General features: G+C 46.9%; 1 protein-coding gene across 1 annotated transcript in view; it reads left to right on the top strand.

Moving 5' to 3' along the window:
- Nucleotides 1-18,659, top strand: part of COL26A1 (collagen type XXVI alpha 1 chain) — a 201,445-nt gene that overhangs the window by 94,595 nt on the left and 88,191 nt on the right. The window contains exon 3 of the mRNA XM_061153496.1: nucleotides 11,230-11,333. The gene's annotated coding sequence lies outside the window, so the exon portion shown is untranslated. The remainder of the gene's footprint in view (nucleotides 1-11,229; nucleotides 11,334-18,659) is intronic.

Here is an 18,659-nt window from a genome sequence, read left to right as displayed (position 1 = left end):
CAGAAGAACTGCGGTGGGACCGCCCCTGCCCCGCCCCCTCCCCGCCGGCCCCGCTGCTATTAATCAAGAGATTAATAATCTCCTGCCTCCCTTTCTGAAACCCCCACTCCCGTTTCCTGTTGAGTCTCCAGTCTGTCTCGGTACCTCCCAGTCTGGTCCTCCTCGTGGTGGTCCCCGGTGACGAAGCGGGGTCGGGGCAGGAGCTGCGGTGCCCAGTGAGGGAGGGGGCGCCTGCCTCCCCCAGATGAGGTCATTGGTAGAGTCATTCCCAGCGGACCCTGTCCAGGACGATGGCCCTGTCGTCGCACCCACTCAAGGACCTCATGGTGCTGTAGGGACATTGCCTTTGGAGGCCAGAGAGCCATGACCTTGGCTTGCACACCTCCAGTGATGGGCATCTCATCCCTCTCTGGAGTTCTTCCTTCATATTCCCTCTCGTGTGATCTTGGGCACCCAGGGCCACCTTTGGGGACACACAGGACTCATCTGCCCCCTATCCAGGACAGTCTTTGAGTGGCTGCTGAAGGACTGTGGCCAGGTGTCTCCAAGGACCTCATGACTGCTCTGCTCACTGAGTGGGTCCCCGGGGGCTGCAGAGGGCAAGGCCCTCCTCCAATTCCTGGGAGAGAACATGGGGTCCCTTCAGGAGATCAGGTTTGGTCCAGCCTCTGCCACTTTATAACCTGGAATCTGACCCCGTGCTCCTCTTTGGCCTCAGTTTCCCCTCTGTCACCTGCAGTCATTCATCCCTGCCGGCCCCACCCTCTTTCTTGGCCATCAGCCTCCTGGCTCGCCCCCCACCTCCCATCTCTTCTATCCCATCCGGCTGCCTTGCCAACACAGGTGGGGTCTCTCTTGATAGCAGATCTGATCACGATGTTCCTCTGAGCCACAGTGCCTGGGTGGCTTCCCCACAGCCTGGAAGGGTGGTCTCATTGTGGGTACACGAGACTCTCTTGTCGAGGGGTGGAAAAACCACATCAAACCTCCTGTTTATTTTTTAATCTACAAAATAAGAGAGAAATTAAGCTTTACTGATTTTTTTATGTATGCAAAGATGGTAAATAATACATGTTTATGTACATGTATAAATTAATATGATCTCATGCAGGCTCAGAAATATTTTCCTGATCAGCATCCTTGGATGCCTGGAGAGCATGGCCAGTCTCCAGGGACACAGTCCAGACTCCTTGCCTGCACTCCAGGCTTTCACAGCCGCCCCGAGTGCTGTCTGCCTGTCAAAGCCTTCTGCCCCCGAACGTCATCCAAATCTCCTAGTTCTGCTGATGCTGGCTGCCTCCTCACCTTGTCAGCTCAGCAGGCCTCCCTCCAGTCTCCCCTCACGTGGGCAGTCTGTTCTGGGCCCTCCTGGTGGGTGGAAGTGGCCATGCCCTGTTCCCCATCCCTGCACCCATCAGTTTCCACGAATGTCACCCTGGGCTCCTCCCGGGGGCTACCCTGTCTTGGTTAGCACTGAAGTTCCCAGCCTGGGACTCCATCTGGTGCAAATTATTCATGGATTGTTTCATTCATTCCACCAATTTTTACTGAGCACATATGATATGCCAAACCCTGAACTAGGCCTGGGGATTAGTGGAGGAGACTGATGTCAGACAAGTGATCGCCCAGGTAGGTGTATGCTTATAAGGGTGATAAGAGTTTAGGAGAGAAGTCAGGGCTCTATAAAGGTTCTATGACGTGAAAGTCAAAGGGGTTCAGCCTGTGGTGGAGTGTGCGGAACTGAGGGGTGGACTGATCAAGGAGGGCTTCTCAGGAGGCAACACTGGGGGCTGCATTGGTGTTAGTGGGTGTCTTGGGCAGAGGGAACAGTGGATGCTGAGCCCTGATGTGGGAAAGAGCCCTGTGGGTTCAGAAATTCAAAAGCCAGTGACTGCTGGAGTTCCTGGGGGGGAGAGGGTGGGGAGGTGGTGGATGTGGGCATGAGCAAGGACGGGCAGCCAGGAAGCACAGTGGCCGGATCTTAGAAGTCTATGTGGTCATACTAAGGATTTGGTTTTTGTCCTGAGATTGAAGGGAAGCTGGGAAGGGTTCATGGAGGAGACCTGTGCTTTGAAAACATCACTGGAGCCAGCTGCTGAGTGGAAGGTGGAATACCAGGGGTGGGGGTGGAAACTGGGGCACCAGTCAGGGCCCATTGCTGCCATCTGGGAGGGTGTTGATGGAGGCTGGGCCAGGGCAGGGTGAGGGAGTGCAGTGGGAAGGTAGGATCTACTTGGTGGAACTAGTCTCCCTGGACTTGTTGATAGGAGGGGCCAGAGAAGGGTAGGGTCAAGGTTTCCATGGATATTTGTTGAGTGAATAACCACCCCCTGGAAAATGTATGTCCTTGAATGTGCCGAGTGGCAGTGAAGAAACTCCCAGGATGTGCCCTATGAAGGGAGTGAAAATAGATCAGAAGTCCCTAGAATTAGTCTGTCTTGGGAAAAAACAGCAACAACCAGGGTTAGTGAGACATAGATGGGAGACTCCACATCATATTTGGAGAGTCTCAGGGTAGCAAGAGATCTGTATGCCACTGCATCTTAGCCCAGACTTCACAGGGGGCTCAGAGAGGCAAGGACAGACTTTATAGGGGGCTCAGAGAGGCAGGACTTGCTCAATCAGTGGCTCACAGATGGGCAGGGATATATTGGGATCAAGTGTTGGTGAGGATGTTTTAAACCATCCAGTCTACTATATTTTAATATGGCAGCCTGAGCAGAGGAGTACAAATACCTAGGGGTAAATTTAACAAAAGATGGTACTCTGCTGAGAAAAATTAAAGAAGACTTATATTAATGGAAACTTATGCTGTGTTTGGGCTTCTCTTGTGACTCAGATGAAGAATCCATCTGCAATGCAGGAGACCTGGGTTCGATCCCTGGGTTGGGAAGATCCCCTGGAGGAGGACATGGCAACCCACTCCAGTGTTCTTGCCTGGAGAATCCCCATGGACAGAGGAGCCTGGCGGGCTAGAGTCTATGGGGTTGCAAAGAGTCAAACATGACTGATCGACTAAGCACAGCACAGCATGTGCTATATTTATAGATAAGAAGACTGGAATTATTAAGATGTCAATTCCCTACAAATTGATCTATAGATTCCATATAATCGTATCAACATTATAGTGGGTTTTTTTTTTTTTTTTTTTTGCAGAAATTGATAAGACAATTTAAAAAGGCAATGGGAATATAAAGGACCTAGGTGCCAAGACAACCTTGAAGGAGAACAAGATTGGAGGATTTACATGACCATATTTCAAGACTTATTAGTAAGCTACATTAATTTAGACAATGTGGTTTTGGTGCAAGAATGGACAAACGGATCAATGGAACAGAATAGAGTCAAGAAATAGACTCACATTTAAACACTCGTTTGATTTTTTTCAACAAGGCACTGCTGCTGCTGCTGCTAAGTCACTTCAGCCGTGTCTGACTCTGTGCGACCCCATAGACGGCAGCCCACCAGGCTCCCCCATCCCTGGGATTCTCCAGGCAAGAACACTGGAGTGAGTTGCCATTTCCTTCTCCGAAGCATGAAAGTGAAAAGTGAAAGTTTAGTCGCTCAGTCGTGTCCGCCTCTTTGCGACCCCATGGACTGCAGCCTACCAGGCTCCTCCGTCCATGAGATTTTCCAGGCAAGAGTACTGGAGTGGGTTGCCATTGCCTTCTCCACAACAAGGCACTAAGATAATTTAATTTTAGTGGGAAAATTTGGGCAAAAAGAAGGTCTTTTCAACAACTGGTGCTGTAGCAAGTGGACATTCAAATGGAAAATGATGAACTTTGACTCCTGCCCAGCAGATAGTAAAAATTTAAAAATGATAATTGAACTTGATAAAAATTTACAACTGATCAGTAAAGATATACTCTAAGAAAATGAAAAGGCAAACCACGGGTTGGGGAAAAAACATTCAGAATACATACATTTGAAAAAGGTCTCTCTTGTATATCTTACAAACTGATAAAAAAGACCCAAAACCCAATTTAAAAGTGGGCAAAAGACCTGAGCAGACACTTCACAAAAGGAGATATCTAAATGGCAAACATGAAAAACGGGTTCAACTGTGGTTAAAACTATAATGAAAGAGTTCTGCATACGCCTTAGAATGACTGAAATGAAAATGACTGACAACATCAAATGTTAGCAAGGTTATGGAGAAACTGGAACTCATATACTATTGCTGGGCATGTGAACCTTGTTCATTCAAATAGGTTTGGGACATGTGTTTGTAGCATCTACTAAAGTTAAACATATATCTGTCCTATGGCCCATCAATTCTATTTCTAAGTACATACCTTAGCGAAGTGGAAATTTGTCCACAAAGACTTGTATAAAAACACTCAGCATGTTTATTCACCAACAGTGAGACTGGAAATAACCCCAAGTCCATGAACAGGAGAACAGATACACTGTGGTATGTTTATATAATGAAGTATTTTTTAGGAATAAAAAGAAACAAAAGAGTGCTACCCTTAACAATATAGACGAACCTCACAGACATGATGGTTGAGAGAAAGAATGCAGACAAACGAGTGCATGCTGTATGATTCCATTCGTATGCAATTCTACAACCGGCAAAGCTAGTCTCTAGTGAGAAGTCAGAATGGTTATGCCTGGGGGCTAGAGAATCAACTTGGAAGGGGTTCAAAAGGACTTTGGAGCAATAGAAATGTTGGGGTATACATAGGTTCAGAGTTCATTGAGCTAAACACTAGATTTATCTACAGATCCTCCTTGACTTACAATGGGGTTACATCACCATAAACCCATTGCAAGTTGAAAATACCTTAAGTCAAAAATGCATTAGATGCACCTAACCTATTGAACATTGTAGCTTTGCCTAGTCTACCTGAAACATGCTGAGGATACTTCCATTAGCCTACAGTTGGGCAAACTCACCTAACACAAAGCCTGTTTTATAGTGAAATGTTGGCCACCTCATGTAATTTATTACACGAGGGTGAGAAGGTGAAAAGTGAGAAGCAGTATGGGAAGGTACTCACCGTTAGCCTACCCCGCTGAAGGCACATTGAAGAATGATTGCAGTGCTGAACTAAGGTTAATCGCTGGATGATGGGGAAGCTACAGAGACAGGGTCGTCCATTCCTCTCTTCGGATGAGGCTCAAGAATAGCTTGGGAGAAGGCCCCAGGTCATCAACAGTTGATGGCTCAGCAGATGGAGTGTTCTTGGGGAAGATTCCAAGTTTTGACTATACAGTGAGTTTCTTCTCTCCATTGTATATTTCTCTAGAGCAAGCAAGAACATCTTGTATCTGCCTGTCAGCTCTTGGGGACCTCCCGTAATTGACATGCATTTCTTCTAACATCCTTCCACCACTGCTGATGGCAGCAAACATCTCTGCCAGTTTCTTTGCTGTGAACTTTCCTGGTGCCCCGGGCATAACTTCTTCCTCTGCCTCAACTTCTCTCCGTCTTTCTTTCTCCAGTTCAAACAGCTCCTCATTGGAGAGTTCTTCACCCTCGGTACCAACAACGAATATCCTCTTCTTCAAATGTCCAATTCTAGGTGTTTCCCAAGCGCTCATATCTCGGGACTGTTTCATCCACAAGAGAATTCTTGGTTAAAACCTTTGAACGTGTTCACATATGTCTTTAAAACTCTCTGCAAAATGCAGTTCACTATTCACTCATTGCTGTGTGACTTCTTCCCATGGACAGTAATGGATGGTCTGGGTAGCATTTTTATGTTAAAACCTTTCCAAAACTCTCAGAGCGTTCGACCAGTTCCCGTTGCTTCAAGGGCCTGCACAGACATTTGGTGTCAAGAGTATGGTTTGGACGTGGCTGTGGCGCCTTGGTCCTTGGGTGCAATGAGTGCACTTGTGTTCAGTGGCAGCTACACAACCTTGACATCAGGATGCCCGTCCTGATAGGCTGTGGATGCCCCGGAGCCTCGTCTGAGATCAGCCGAATCTTGAATGGGATGTTGTTTTGCCTCCAGTATTCTCTTGCCTGAGGGATAAAACACTTAAAGAAGCCAGGCTTCAAACAATGTTAATGTCATCCAGGCTTTCTTGTTACGGCCATAACAAACGGGAAGTGAGTGCCTGGCTCACATACTTGAATGTTCTGGGGTTCTCCCACTGGTGGATTAGGAAAAACTTTCATTTGAGCCCTGTAACATATCCACCCCCAAAGCAGCCTTCCTCACGGTCTCTGAAAGCCTTGAATCCTGGCATTGTCCTGGACTCCTGATGAATGTATGTTCGCTCCGGCACACACTTCCAGAACAAGCTCATTTCATCGACATTCAATATTTGTTCTGGCAAATATTTCTCATCCACAATTATCCTCTGCAGCTCTTCTTTAAAAGCTTTGGCACCTTCAGTATTGGCACTTGCTGCCTCACTGCTGACTTTCACATTATGAAAATTATGATCCCTTTTGAAGCATTGGAACCAGCCATGACTTGGTATAAACATGTGTGTTACTTATAGGATCATGGGCATGCTTTTTTAGTGTATTGAAAGACGTCTTGCCTTAGCCTGGATTGTCAGTTTGCTAAGTGGTATGAGCTTCTGAACCTGGTCTTCCATCCACATGGCAAGATATTTTTCTTTTTTTCCTTTTTAAATATTCATTTGTTTATTTGGCTGCACCAGGTCTTAGTTGCATCATGCAGGATCTTTGATCTTTGTTGCGGCATGAGGGAACTAGTTGCCTGATTAGGGATGGAACCTGGGCTCCTTCTTTGGGAGCTTGGAGTCTTAGCCACACTGGACCACCAGGGAAGTCCCTGTAAATTATATTTTAATTTAAAAAAAAGAAAACTAATCCATTGCAATGTGAGGAGTGAACTCAGTGCTTTCTTCCCTGGCACTTACCATCCCGTGTGTGTTAGTGGTTCAGTTGTGTCCGACTCTTTGCGACCCCATGGACTGTAGCCTGCCAGGCTTTTCTGCCTGTGGAATTCTCCGGACGAGAATACTGGAGCGAGTTGCCATTTCCTTCTCCGGGGGATCTTCCCTACCCAAGGATCGAACCCGGATCTCCTGAATTGCAGGCAGATTCTTTACCATCTGAACCACCAGGGAAGCACTGTGCATAGGCACATATTCACACCTATGATCCAGAAGTTGTGCCGCCAGCTCTAGCCCCGTGAGAGCTCTTGCGGCCTCCTTTATTCTTGTAATTCCAGTGCTTGGTATACAGTGGGCACCCTGCATGAAAAGCCAAGCTCTGTACAGGGTGTGGGGGTGCTGGTAAGGGAGCCCATCCACTCTGGCCAGGACTGGGGGTGCTTCACAGGGAAGAGGATGTTGGCATCACCCCCTGAAGGCTCTTGGGGGCTTTTCTCTGCCGAGTACAGGAGGAAGGGCCAGTAGGCAGAGGAGCCTGCACGTGCAAAGGCCGGGAGGCGGGAAGAGCTGCTTGTTGTGTTGTGGTGGGAGGAGCCTTGCTGCTGGTTGTGCAGGGAGGGGAGGGAAGGACGCTAGGTGGGGCCTTACTCGCTGACCTGGAGAGTGTGGTCTTTGGTCTATGGGAGCCGTGGAAAGTTTTGAGAGAGGTCAGCCGCAAAACAGAATCATTTTAGAAAGATCAGTGGATCTGTGGACTGGACCCCAATGGAAGGGCTGGGAGTTCTTCATGGATGTAGGAGGGCAAAGTGGTGGGAATAAGCCCATGGACACTTGCACCTGCCCTGGCCATTCCGGGGAGGGCGGAGGGCCTGAGCCCTGGCCTGCTGGGCTGGTGAAGCAGCGCCACCTACTGGCGGACCCTGCTCCTGGACTTCACAGCCACCCAGATGCTTCTGGTCCCACAGGGGACAGACCAGCCCATGGCCCTCGCTCAGAAAGAGGGGCAGAACAAGACCTTCTCTGGGGACTGAGCTCGCTTTCTGGGTCAGGGGCCACGTCTCAGTACCTTGGCCAGATGCAGAGAGGAACAGGGTGCCCTGGTACTGCATGCACACAAGTTAGTATTCCTAGGTTCTGCCAGTTCTGCCTGGGTTTGGAATCTAGTTCCACCACCTTCTCGCAGTGTGACCCTGATAGAGTTACCGAAGCTCTCAGTAAATTAGGAATGGTGGTAGCATCCCCCTGTTAGGGTTGTTATATGTCAGAACCGTGCCTGCCACATGGCAAGTACTCAAAGCTCTCATTGTATCTGCTATCCCTTTGTCACCATCACCACTCAAGGCAGAGTGAAGAGCCCTTTGGAGGGCGCCTGGCCTGGAGGCCGAGGGGCAGCCTATGGTACAAGGGGCCTGGGGGCAGCCATGGCAGCTGGGGAAGGGCTGGCCCCTGGGGCTAAACAGCTCAGACTCTCTCCTGGCCACAGTGGGGATGGCCAAAGGGTGCGGGCCAGGAGGAATGAGGTCAGGTCTGTATTTTGCAAACCTAGCGTCTACACACCCCTTTCTGCTCTCACACGTGCCCTTCCACTGAGCCTCACGCCCAGCATCCTGGTCCCCAGCGTGCAAACCAGGAGACAGGCTCAGGGAGGTTCAGGAACATGAGCAACTCCATTGTGAATTAGGGTCAGGACCTTGAATTCCCAGCTGGTGCCCCCACCGCCCGGGGCTCCATCTACTCCATGGTGCTGTGGTTATGGGAGCGGTTCCGTCACTTTCCCGGCCCCTCTTAGCCAGAGCAACAACCTGCCTTTAAGAATTAATTTTAGAACTGAGATTGGGATTGGCATGCAGGCGTGTGTGCCAAGCCACTTCAGTCGTGTCCGACTCTTTGAAACCTCATGGACTGTAGCTCACCAGGCTCCTCTGTCCGTGGGATTCTCCAGGCAAGAATACTGGAGTGGATTGCCATGCCTTCCTCTGGGGGGATTGGCATATATACACTATTAATGTGTAAAATAGATAACTAATGAGAACCGAGGGACTTCCCTGGCAGTTCAGTGGTTAAGACTCTGCACTTTCAATTCGGGGGACACGGTCAGGGAACTAAGATCCGGTATGCCATGCAGTGTGGCCAAAAATAAAAAGGGAGAACCAATTGTGTAGCCCAGGGAACTCTACTCAATGTTCTGTCATGACCTAAATGGGAAGGAAATCCAAGGAAGAGGGGATGTATGTTTACATATATATGGATCAGTGTGGCTGATTTCACTTTGCTATATAGCAGAAACTAACACAACTTTGTAAAGCAACTGTGGTGGTCAGTTTAGTAGCTCAGTTGTGTCCAACTCTTGTGACCCCATGGACTGTATGTAGCCGGCCAGGCTCCTCTGTCCATGGGATTCTCCAGGCAAGAATACTGGAGTGGGTTGCCATTTCCTTCTCCAAGGGATCTTCCAGACCCAGGAATCAAACCCAGGTTTCCTGCATTGCAGGCAGATTCTTTACCTACTGAGCTATGAGGGAAGTCCCAAAGCAATTATATACTCAAATTTTTAAAAAATGACTTTTTAAATAGATATTAAAGCATCTTCCTTTTCCCAGCTGGGCCTGTTTCTGGCTGGGAGAGCTGCAGCAAGAAGCAGCTGTGAGCGTGTGAGTGTGTATGTGTGTGTGTGTGTGTGAGCATGTGAGTGAACGTGTGGGTGAGAAATGGTGTATGTTTCTTATCAGTTCAGTTCAGTCGCTCAGTCGTGTCTGACTCTTTGCGACCCCATGGACTGCAGCACGCTAGGCCTCCCTGTCTGCTCAGACTCATGTCCGTTGAGTCAGTGATGCCATGTTGCTTATGCAGACAGTCTATTTGAACTCCTTGGACCCAGGCTCACCTACCCCGCTGTGTCTCATCAGGTCCCTTGCTGTGAGGAGTGGTGACAGTGACTGGTCCTCTGCCCTCCCACCCCCTACCCCAGTGGCCTATGCCAGCTGCTTCCTGAGATCTTCCTGCCATGGATCTGAGAGTCCCCAAGGCCTGGGTTTGCCCCTGGGCACCGCTCCCTGCAGACTCCCGTCCTCTCACTTCGAAGGTTCCAGCCCTTGGCTATGCTGTGCCCTGCCAACCCTTCCTCCTCCCCCATCCCCAGCTTAGAGCTCCAGGGGGAAGCGGCTTTGCTGGAATGTTTACGAAACACAAGGGAGAGGATTTTTTTTTTTTTTTTTTTAAAGAAAAATTAGTGTAACAGGATTTTTCAGATTTAGCATACTATTTCTGAAATTCAAAACATGACTTATGTGTTTTCCTGTCAACAGTGCGCCTAAAAACATCACGCCTGCTGCTCTCAATTAATTCATAATTTTCCCATTCATGATTAAGTTGCTTGGTGTCAGCAGATGCAAGTTCTGTGAAGTCATGCAGTTTTGCTTTCAAGAGGAAGCTGTGCAGACTTGATCAAGCAGTGATGGAAACTGAATAATAAAGCTGGATTTTTGCCCCTTGTGAAAATCAATCATATGTATGTTTTCCTTTTTTAAACTATAGTTGATTTCCAGTGTGTAAATTACAATATGTTAGTTTCAGGTGTGTAGCAAAGTGATTCAGTTTTATATGTATGTGTGTGTGCTCAGTCTTGTCTGACTCTGCGATCCCATTCTAGCCCGCCAGGCTTCTTTGTCCATGGGATTTCCCAGGCAGGAATGCTGGAGTGGATTGCCATTTCCTCCTCTGTGGGATCTTCCCAACCCAGGGATTGAACCCCCGTCTTTTGTGTCTCCTGCATTGGCAGGCGAAGTCTTTACTGCTGTGCCACTTGGGAAGCCCGTACATATATTCTTTTTCAGATTCTTTTCCCTTAGAAGTTATTACAAAATATTGAGTGTAGTTCCCTGTTGGAACTACAGTAGCTACAGGAGCTACTACAGTAGCTCCTTGCTGGTTATCTGTTTTATTTGTAGTAGTGTGTATCTGTTAACCCTAAACTCCTAATTTATCCCTCCATCCCCTTTGTGTGTGTGTATGTGTGTTAGTTGCTTTGTGGTATCCAACTCTTTGTGACCCCATGGACTGTAGCCCACCAGGTTCCTCTGTCCATAGGGTTCTCCAGGCAAGAATACTTGCGTGGGTTGCCAGATCCTTCTCCAGGCGATCTTCCTGTCCCAGGGATCGAAGCTGGGTCTCCCACATTTCAGGCAGATTTCTTACCGTCTGAGCCAACCGTGAATTTAGTTTCCATGCGTGTGGGTCTGTTTCTGTTTTATAAATGAGTTCATTTCTTTTAGATTCCATATAAAAGCGATATCATATGATATTTGTGTTTCTGTATCTGGATGGGCTGGGTGGTCTCTGCAGGAGTGGGGTCTGTGGTGGGCGGAGGGGGGTCCTCACACTGTCCTGATGCTGCCCTTGTGTTAGTTACAGGACTCTGATCAGACCCACGTACAGAGTGTCCTACCGCACGGTGACGGCGCTGGAATGGAGGTGCTGCCCTGGCTTTACCGGTAGCAACTGTGATGAGGGTGAGTCTCTGGGGAAAATTTGGGTTTGGAGAAAATAAAATCGATAAAAATTCTGGGATGCCAGAAGACTTTGACTACATGGACTAAAATGATCGATGTTGATGAAGGAGCTATATGCTTGTGAAGATGTAAATTTTTATATTATCCAGCTAAATGTACTGAATTGTCATTTACTTGTAACTGTGTTTATCATTTTATTAATTTTAAATAAGGGGGTCAGGGGATGGCTGCTGGCCAGGCTGGTCCTCAGTCTCTGGATGCTCCTCTCCCACCTGCCCTCCTTTGGGGAGGAGTTCCTCTCTTTTTCACATTTTTTCTTTCTCCCAAGCTTCTCTGAACTAAACGCTCGGGACCGGCCAGCTGGGGTGAGCCTGACACCTTGCCTGGGGGGCACCGAGGTGGGGTCCGTGTGTGTACTGCTCGGGCCAGGCCTGGAGGAGAATTGTAAGCCCCAGCCTGGGGAGGAAATTCAATGCACAGCCTATTTCTTCTGCTCTGGCTCCGACTCATGCAGGAGCTGGGGCAGGCAGAGCTGGGTCTGTGGGCTCTGAGTAAATGCAGATGAGGGCGTGTGAGCGGTGAAGCCGCACCTGTTGTAGAATAAAGCAGATGGACCTGGTAGGTGGAAGGAGCAGGAGGGCCTCACCCCACTGGCCCCTCTGCCCGGCCGGTGCTCAGAGGAGGGCGAGGCCCAGGGCCAGGTGACCCTTCCGAGCCCCGGGCCCTGGGCTCAGTCTGGCTCTGGAGCCCTAAGGGGCCAGACAGCAGCGCTCAGGCGGGAATCAAAGCGGGTGACAGAGCCCACTGCCACGCCGCTCACGTCCAGCGAAGGTTGGGTCCAGCCTGATGAGCAGGTTTGCAGCTCATCCGGTTCTCCAGAAGAGCTGGGCTGTCCCCCGGCTCAGGGGTCGGTTTTGTATTTGGAAACAGTAGCTGTCCTCAACCTTGACTTTCTGACAACATGATCCTCCCTTGTCTTTTTTTTTCTCCCTGACTTACTGATTTTAGTTTTGTGTGTATGCACCGTCACTCCAGTCGTGTCTGGCTCTTTGTGACCCCATGGACTGTAGCCCGCCAGGCTCCTCTGTCCCTGGGGATTCTCCAGGCAAGAATACTGGAGTGGATGGCCATGCCCTCCTCCAGGGGATCTTCCTGGCCCAGGGATTGGACCCGAGTCTCTTGCATCTCTTTCATTGTAGGTGGATTCTTTACCCACTGAACCACCAGGAAGCCTGGTTTTAGTTATATGTATGTTAAAATACTATTTGTTGTTGTTTAGTCACTAAGTCGTGTCCAACTCTTTGTGACCCCATGGACTGTAGCTTGCCAAGTTCCTCTGTCTCTTGCACCGGCAAGCAGGTTCTTTACCACCAAGCTACCTGGGAAGCCCAAGTTAGATCCTACAGAATAATAAAAACAAAACCCTTGGGCTTTTCCTCTCTACTGAGAAATCGCTTACATCTCTACAGTTTTGTACAAGTTAACATCCAACTTCGCAGAACCTGAGCTATAACCTGTGGTAAATGGCAAGGAAACAAAGTGACCTTCTCCCAGGATGACCCGTGGCCCTGAAGTGGGCTCCATGACATGGAAAGGTTGGGCCATCACCTTTTGGGCCCACGCGCATGTTTTGGGTAATTCTTGTAGACTGCACGGACGAAGCACAACATTTGGCAAGTGGCAGCAGGCCAGGGGTGTTTGAGGGTCAAGCTTTGTTCTCAGGGAGGTTCTGCCCACCAGGACAGCAGTAGGTTCAAGCAGGGCCAGGGGCCCCCCCTTCCTGGGAGAGGAGATGGGGTGACTCGGACCTGGGCAAATGCCCCCAGAGGCGCCTGCCCTTGAGAGTGCGTGGCACCTCCCCTCCGGAAGAAAGATCATCCCTGGTCAACCGCACCGATGTGGGTTATCAGCACGCTCACCAGAAACATCTGGGTGTCCTGAGCTAATTTAATTAGTAAGAGGTGCTGGCACCTTGCAAGACACTCTCAGCCTCAGAGCCTCTGCCAGAGCTCTGGAAGGATCTTCCAGACTTGCCCACCTCGATGAGGACATGTGTGCATCTTAGGACTTGGGATGAGGCTTGCCTTTTTCAGGGAGACTTGGGGTTGAGCAGTTCCTATCCATCTGTGAGTGTGAGGGTCCTGGGAACCCTATGGGCTTGAGGGATTCCTGGGAGCAGGAGGCCCCCGGCTGAGGTTGGGACTGGCTCCTGGAAGCCCTGGTAATGACTTTACATTCTCAAGGAGGAACCCATAATGACCGAAGGCAAAGCCAGGGCGGTGTCTGTGACTTCAGACACATTCCTGAGATGGTTATGGAGGGGCCTGGACCGTGACCTCCCCCTCGGCTCCCAGGCCGACCTCTCTGGAAAGCCCGCAGGTCAGAGGGGCCCTCCTCCGTGGTTTCGCTTTGCCTCAGATGAGATTCCCCAGGAGGAGCATCTTTTTTTCTGACGCGTCTGGCCTTCCTTCCAAGCTGTCGGGTCTCTGGTTTTACGACTTGGGCTGGGATTGCCTGGGGGTAGCTGGCTCCCGCCTCCCTGATGGCCTGTCTCTGGACCTGTTTCCCTCTCCTCGGTCTCCACCTCTATTTCCTCCCTGGATGCCCCAGGAGTGCTGGCCCGAGGTTGGGGAATGCTCTCCTTCATAGACGTGTCTCCGACATCGCAGGCGGATTCTTTACCGACTGAACCACCAGGGAAGCCTCATGTCTAAATACCGTCTATCCTAATTATTTTAAAAATATATATTTTTATTTAATTATTTGCCTGTGCCGGATCTTAGTTTCAGCATGTAGAATCTTTAGTTGGAGCATGCAAACTCTCACTTGTGGCATGTGGGATCTAGTTCCCTTGCCAAGAATTGAACCCAGGCCCCCTTCTTTGGGAGCATGGAGCCTTAGCCACCCGGACCACCAGGGAACTCCCCCATCCTAATTATTTGACGAGTCTGCATTTGTGAATGTTACTAAAATTTACTTGTAACCCAAATTAATACCTGAAGCACTTTTGTGGCCATTCAGAGCTGTGTGCAGAGCGATAAAAAATTTGAGTCGCCTCACGTGTGTTCCCGTGTTAGGAGGTTGAACCAGATGGCTCCTTGCTTCTTGGTTTCAGTTCTCATGTAAACAAGCATCCTTTTCACAGCCTGTTTAGTGCCTTGTTTTTTGCATTTTTGTGCCATTCTTTTTTGGGTGGAGGGGAGTGATATTCTTGTCTAAAATGTCCCCAAGCATAGTGGGCCAATGTTCTTAGTGCAAAAAGACTCTGATGTGACTTCCTGAGACAATAACATGTGTTAAGTAAGCTTTGTTTGGCATGAGTTATAGTGCTGCTATTGGCTGCGGGTTAAATGTTAACGAATCTACAATGTAGATTCAATAAGATGTCTTTAGATGGAAGCCCACATAAAACAAGCTTATGTATTGATCGTATTGATCCGTTGACGAACATGTTGTGACCTGATACTCACAGGAATCTAATCCTGTATTTCCCCCACAAGCGATGATTCAGTAGTCACTGATTCAGGATTCCCCGGGGACTTGATGAAATGTGGCTACCCTGAATAAGGAAAATTAACTGTAATATTTGCATCTATCTAGAAATATTTTTTTCTTATTGCACAAGCAAGTACGTGTTGGGTGTAGAAAAGTGAAAACATCCAGAATTTTACCTCTCAAGGTGACCCCCAGTCTCACTTTGAAGAAAAACCTCCAGATCCTTTATTTTGTTGGGGAAGGACTGCACTGGGTCTTTGCTGTGGCATGCAGGCTTTCTCTCTTTGTGGCATACAGGCTTCTCTTATTGCAGAGCGGGGCTCTCTAGTTGTGGTGTGGGCTTAGTTGCCCAGAGGCTTGTGAGGTCTTAAGTTCCCCGACCAGGGGAACACCCTGGGTCCCACACCCCCTGCATTGGAAGGCGAATCTCAACCACTGGACTGCCAGAGTAGTTCCACAGACCTTTTTCTGTGCTTTCTTGTCTGTTATACTCTGCACACCGTTCGATAACTTTTTTTTTTCACATCGATTGTCATGAACACGTCTCCTTGTCAATAGATTGCTTTCTCTATTATCATTTTCAATGGCTGCGGAATTTGGGTACACACTTTATTAATAACCCCCTACTAGAAAATATTTAACTTGTTTCCGTTTAAAAATTTTTCATAATCTTGCTGCAAGCATCTCTCTCTGACTGACATAAAATTTACATATACCAGCGGATACCCATTTTAAGTGTACAATTTGATGAATTTTGATACATGCATATATCACCTCACAGAAAATCCCCACCCCTTAACAACCTCTGTTCTGATTTCTAACATCATAGCTCAGTTTTATCCATGCTTGAACTTCATGTAAAAGGAGTCATACAGTATATACTCCTTTGTGCATGCTTTCTTTCACTTAGGATAATGTTTTTGAGATTTATTCATGTCCTTATATGTGTATCAGTAGTTTCTTTGTTACTGAGGATTGTTCCATTGTATGCGTGTGTATGTGCTAAGTCGCTTCAGTTGTGTCCGACTCTTTGTGACCCTGTGGATGGTAGCCCATCAGGCTCCTCTGTCCATGGGATTCTCCAGGCAAGAATACTGGAGTGGGTTGCCATTCCCTTCTCCAGGGTACCTTTCTGACCCAGGTGATGAACCCACGTCTCTTATGTCTCCTTCACTGGCAGGCAGATACTTCACTAATACTGCCACCTGGGAAGCCCATCCAATTGTAAAAATAACTGGTTTTATTCACCCATTTTCCTGTGGATAGATGTTTGAGTTGTTTATAGTTTTGCCTTTATGAAGAAAGCTTCTGTGAACAGTCTTGTTTATGTCTTTCTATCAACATGTCTGTTTTTATTTCCCTTGGGCAGATCGCTAGAAGTGGAATTGCTAGGTTGCGATGTATGCTTAACTTTTTAAGAGTCAACCTGTTTTCTAAAGTGGTTTTACCATGTTACACTCTTATCAGCAAAGTATGTTCTAATTGCTCCACATCCTTGTCAATAGTTGGTGGTGTCAGCGTTTAATTTTAGCCATTCTAGTGGGTATGAAGCGAGGCTTCCCCAGTAGCTCAGCTGGTAAAGAATCCACCTACAATGCAGGAGACCCTGGTTCTATTCCTGAGTTGGGAAGATCCCCTGGAGAATGGATAGGCTACCCACTCCAGTATTCTTGGGCTTCCCTGGAGGCCCAGATGGTAGAGAATCCGTCTGCAATGCAGGAGACCTGGGTTTGATCCCTGAGTTGGGAAGATCTCTTGGAGTAGGGCATGGCAACCCACTCCAGTATTCTTGCCTGGAGAATCCCCATGGACAGAGGAGCCTGGCAGGCTACAGTCCATGAGTTCACACAGAGTCAGACACGACTGAAGCGACTAAGCAGCAGCAGCAATGGGTATGAAACACTTTCTAATTTGCTCTTGCCTGTTGACTTACGATGTTGAGCATCTTTCTGTATGCCTATCTGAGTGCTTACTAACCATTCTTAGATCTTCTTTTGTGTCTCTTCAAGACTTTTGCTCATTTTTGAGTTGTTTAATAATAATAATAATAAAACCAGCCAAACTGTTTCCAAAGAAGTGTTAACACGTTGTACTCCTACAAGCAGAGTGTGTTCCAATTGTCTCCCATTCTCACCAACATTTGGTGTTGTTAGTTTTTTTAACCTGAACTGTTCTAGTAAGGATGGAATGATATGTAATTCTAGTTTTCTTCTTTTTTAAGTCTGTTTTGACCACTCTGGTTCTTTTGCATTTCCGTAAAAATTTTATAGTCCATTTATTAATGTCTACAAAAATGTCTACTGGGTTGAGATTAGGATTGTGATGAATTTGCAGACCCAGTTTGGGGAGAATGGATCTCTTACTGGTGAATCTTCTGATTCATGAACATGATATTGCTCTGCATTTATATAAGGCTTTAATTTTTCTAGCAATATTTTGTAGTTTTCACAGTAGATGGCTTTCTTATCTTTTATTAGATGTATTTACAAGTATTTCTATTTTTTTGGTGCTTCTAAAAAATGGGATTAAAGTTTTCATGTTATAATTATTTTGCTGATAGTATATAGAAACATATTTGATTTTTGATTATTGACTTTGTGTCTGAAACCCATGCTAAATCCATTTTTTAATTCTTATATATTGATTATAGCTTACATATTGATTTGTTTGGATTTTCTACATAAACTCTCATGTCTTCTGTGACTAAAAACATTTTTGCTTTTTCTTTTCAAATATTTTGCTTTTAATTCCTTTTTCTTGTCTTATTGGACCGACTAGAATGTCTAGTAAAATGTTTAATAGAAGTTGTGAGAATAGATATACTTGCTCCTGATCATAGGGGAGAAGTTCTCAATATTTAAAAATTTATTATTAAATATGTTATTAGCAGTAGGTTTTCTATGTATTGGAGAAGGAAATGGCAACACACTCTAGTATTCTTGCCTGAAGAGTTCCGTGGATGGAGGAGGCTGGCGGGCTATCCATGGGGTCACAAAGAGCTGGACACGACTGAGCGACTAACACTTTCTATGTGTGCTATTTATCAGATGAGGACAGTCACTTCCAAGTTGGTTGAGAGTATTCATCAGGAATAGGAATGGGTGCTAAATCTTATCAAATGCTTTTTCTGCATCTATATTCAGGTGATTATATTTTTATCCTTTGTTATGTTAATGCAGCACATTGATTAATTTGGAATACTAAACCAATCTTTTGTTCCTGGGAGTAGCCTTATTATTACTGGAATGAACTTCGTTTGGATACTTTATTCTTTTTTATATTTCCATATTTGATGTCTATCTGTAGTTTTCTTTCCTTCTACTATGTATCAATTTTTAACTATGAGGGTTAAGCTGTTCTCATAAAAAGAATTGGGAAATTTTCCCTCCTCTGTTTTCTGAAAGCTCTTTTTTTTTGAAGATCGTATTGCTTTTTCAAGTGTTTAATTAAACTTTGAATTCACAGGGAAACCATCTGGACCTGTAGTTTTATTTGTGGGGAAATTTTTGATAACAAATTCATTCTCTTTCATCTATATAGGGCCACACATGTTTTCTATTTCTTATGTTAATAATTATTTGCACATTTTAAATCAACTTTATAGAAGTGTAATTTACATACAACTCATTACATGTATTTAATTTACATACACCAGAAGTATACAGTTCAATAACTTTTGACCCCCATGAATGAATAATTGTCTGTATAATTCTCTTCTCTCCGGTATTCCACCCACCAGATTTGCCTTAGCCTGGCCGTACTCTCATTTCTCTTTCTTCAGTTCAGACGGATTGCTGTGTGCTACTTGTTACCACCATCATGCGCTCCAGT

This window comes from Dama dama, chromosome 10, assembly GCF_033118175.1.
Source record: "Dama dama isolate Ldn47 chromosome 10, ASM3311817v1, whole genome shotgun sequence".
Classification (NCBI taxonomy): Eukaryota; Metazoa; Chordata; class Mammalia; order Artiodactyla; family Cervidae; genus Dama; species Dama dama.
This window is presented reverse-complemented; position numbering and strand designations above follow the sequence as displayed.